Here is a 3,664-nt window from a genome sequence, read left to right as displayed (position 1 = left end):
GCCATAAAAAAGCCAGACTATGGTTTGGAACTGCACATGGGGACAAAGATCATACTTTTTGAAGAAATGTCATCTGGTCTGATGAAACATATATATATATATATAGAACTGTTTGGCCATAATCACCATCGTTATGTTTGGAGGAAAAAGGGGGAGGCTTGCAAGCCAAAGAACACCATCCCAACCGTGAAGCACAGGGGTGGCAGCATCACGTTGTGGGGGTGCTTTGCTGCAGGAGGGACTGGTGCACTTCACAAAATAGATGGCATCATGAGGAAGCAGAATTATGTGGATATATTGAAGAAACATCTCAAGGCATCAGTCAGGAAGTTAAAGCTTGGTCGCAAATGGGTCTTCTAAATGAACAATGACCCCAAGCATACTTGAAAAGTTCTGGCAAAATGGCTTAATGACAACAAAGTCAAGGTATTGGAGTGGCCATCAAAAAGCCCTGACCTCAACCCTATAGAAAATTTGTGGGCAGAACTGAATAAGCATGTGTAAGCAAGGAGGCCTACAAACCTGACTCAGTTACACCAGCTCTGTCAGGAGGAATGGGCCAAAATTCACCCAACTTATTGTGGGAAGCTTGTGGACGGCTACCCGAAACAATTTAAAGGCAATGCTACCAAATACTAATTGAGTGTATGCAAACTTCAGACCCACTGGGAATGTGATGAAAGAAACAAAAGCTGAAATAAATCACTCTCTCTACTATTCTGACATTTCACATTCTTAAAATATAGTGGTGATCCTAACTGACCAAAGTCAGGTAATTTTTACTATGATTAAATGTCAGGAATTGTGTACCTGAGTTTAAATGTATTTGGCTAAGGTGTATGTAAACTTCTGACTTCAACTGTATATACTATTATACTATTAGTTAATTTTAGTATACTGTAAACGAATGTTATCCTTTCAGTTGAGCGTAGTAGCGCTACGCCTGTCTACCAGAAGTTGATGCTGTTGCTATGCAACATTTTATGACTTCATTAACAATGCCCACTGAGAACACACAATGACTATACCACTTAGCTAAGCTAACACGGAACCCAAACCGGCTGCGTGCGTGCGCCATTGTGCAAAAATGTATTTTGTCCCCCTACACCAAACGCGATCAGGACACGCAGGTTAAAATATCAAAACAAACTCTGAACTAATGGCATTAATTTGGGGACAGGTTGAAAAGCATTAAACATGTATGGCAATTTAGCTAGCTAGCTTGCTGTTGCTAGCTAATTTGTCCTGGGATATAGACATTGGATTGTTATTTTGCCTGAAATGCCACAACCGACTGGAGTGTGGACCTCAGTTCATCTTTCAATCGCCCACATGGATATATGGTCCTAAAACCAATGAGGAGATGAGAGAGGTAGGACTTGCAGCGCATCGAGCGTCACAAATAGAACCAGGTTCTGTTTTAGCGCCTGGCCACACTGACGCTCGTGAGCAGTGTGGGTGCAATTATTGAATAACATGTATGTGTACATTTATTTTGCAACGCTCGCAAACGTGTCCGGTCTGGTGAGCATGTTATGGACAAGATTGAAGATAACTTGATTCCATTTTAGCTGTAACGACGTGCGCTGAGAGTCGGGAAGCAAGTTCAGGGAGTGAGTGTTTGATAATAGCTACCATGAATTTCCCTGCCTGGTACAAGATAGCAATATGACAATAGCTTTAGTACATTAGTAAAAAAGCTGTGAAAAATAATGCATTTTGACTCTTAGCTCAGCATTCATGGAAAATAACTGTTGTGTACATGTTTTTTCAGTAGGATTCCAGAAGAGCCACAGACCGTCCAGGGGCACAGACAGGGGTGGAGAAAGAATTGGACAGGATAACCTTGAAAGGGCAGCCCGACAGCAAGAAGAGGCTGGTCGAGATGAGGGTTATTAAAAATCTTTAATCTGTGGTACTGTTTAAAGATATGTGGGACGCTAGCATCCCACCTGGCCAAAAGCTAGGGAAAATGCAGAGCGCCAAATTCAAATAAATTACTTTAAAAATCACACTTTCATTAAATCACACATGCAAATAGCAAATTAAAGCTACACTTGTTGTGAATCCAGCCAACATGTCAGATTTCAAAAAGGCTTTTCGGCGAAAGCAAATGATGCTATTATGAGGATAGCACCTCCGTAAACAAAGAGAGAGAAGCATATTTCAACCCTGCAGGCGCGACACAAAACGCAGAAATAAACAAGCTTCTTTTGTTGGCACGCCAATATGTCCCATAAACATCACAAATGGTCCTTTTGTTCAATTAATTCCGTCGATATATATACAAAATGTCAATTTATTTGGCGCGTTTGATCCAGAAAAACACCGGTTCCAACTTGAGCAACGTGACTACAAAATATCTCAAAAGTTACCTGTAAACTTTGCCAAAACATTTCAAACTACTTTTGTAATAACAACTTTAGGTATTTTTTATGTAAATAATCGATAAAATTGAAGACGGGATGATCTGTGTTCAATACAGGAGTAAAACAAACTGTAGCATGCTGTCTGGTCACGCGCCTCTATTTAACAGTACACTTCAAGTGACCCTCGTTCAAGATGGCCGTACCTCTTCATTACACAAAGGAATAACCTCAACCAATTTCTAAACACTGTTGACATCCAATGGAAGCGATAGGAACTGCAAGAAGAAAAACAAATCTTAACGGTTTGGCCTCAGGGTTTCGCCTGCTAAATAAGTTCTGTTATACTCACAGACATGATTCAAAACAGTTTTAGACTCTTCAGTGTTTTCTATCCAAGTATATTAATAATATGCATCTCTTATCTTCTGGGGATGAGTAGCAGGCAGTTGAATTTGGGCATGCATGTCATCCGGACGTGAAAATACTGCCCCCTGTCACCAAGAAGTTAACTGTTTCACAACATAATCATATCACACAACATTTGGCTGCATTCTGTAATTTCATGCTGGCTTTATTCTTATCATTACAGGCTAAATTGCAAGAGCTGTCCTTTGACGAAAGGGAAGAGGTGCTGGAGCTGGCCGCTTCCCGTCTACCTGGAGTGATTCTTTTTTTCCATCATGGAGTACCAGAGAGCTATCCTAGGGTATCTGGACAACCTCCCTGGTGCACCTGCATGAATTGCAGGGAGACTCCTGCATCTTACAACACACAATTGCTGCCATTTCACCACTGCAACATTCCATGTATTTATTACCAAGCATGTTTACATAACAGGTTAACACTTTCCATGACTACACATTAATGTGTTCTTCATTTGGATCCCATTGAGGAAAAATACTCAATGGGGATGTCTTGGTAAGTTGTGTTTTGTGATTTTTTTCCTTGGTCTGGGTGATATCACTTTGTTAGAATGTTTCCCTTACATTGTGCTTTTGTTATTTTGAGGAAGGTTACAGAGACTACCTTGTATTCTTGTTTATCTTTCTAATAAAACTATTTGAGCTGATCTGTGTATTCAGACCGACTTGTTTTGTACTATTTACATAAGGGTAGTCCATCCATCTTTCTGGATATCGGTGCTAATTTCAAGTGTAAGAGCAGGGATATCCAGGAAAAGAGAACAGTTTAGTAAATCCTTCTAAAAAAAGATTCTAAAAGTACAATAATGATAACTATATGCTAGATTAAAAAATGCACAAATATTGTTTCTTGCACAAGTTTGTTGCCCACAA

At 40.0% G+C, this 3,664-nt stretch overlaps 1 long non-coding RNA gene across 1 annotated transcript; it reads left to right on the top strand.

Moving 5' to 3' along the window:
- The first annotated feature begins 259 nt into the window (after positions 1 to 259).
- Positions 260 to 3,438, top strand: LOC115140442 (uncharacterized). Its single transcript, XR_003865228.2, has 2 exons — positions 260 to 1,891; positions 2,959 to 3,438. It is a non-coding gene; the product is annotated as an uncharacterized LOC115140442 (long non-coding RNA).
- Positions 3,439 to 3,664: the final 226 nt, after the last annotated feature.

The sequence above is a fragment of the Oncorhynchus nerka genome, linkage group LG4 (assembly GCF_034236695.1).
Source record: "Oncorhynchus nerka isolate Pitt River linkage group LG4, Oner_Uvic_2.0, whole genome shotgun sequence".
NCBI lineage: Eukaryota > Metazoa > Chordata > Actinopteri > Salmoniformes > Salmonidae > Oncorhynchus > Oncorhynchus nerka.
The sequence above is the reverse complement of the archived record's forward strand: the minus strand, read 5'-3'. Positions and strand labels throughout refer to the sequence as shown.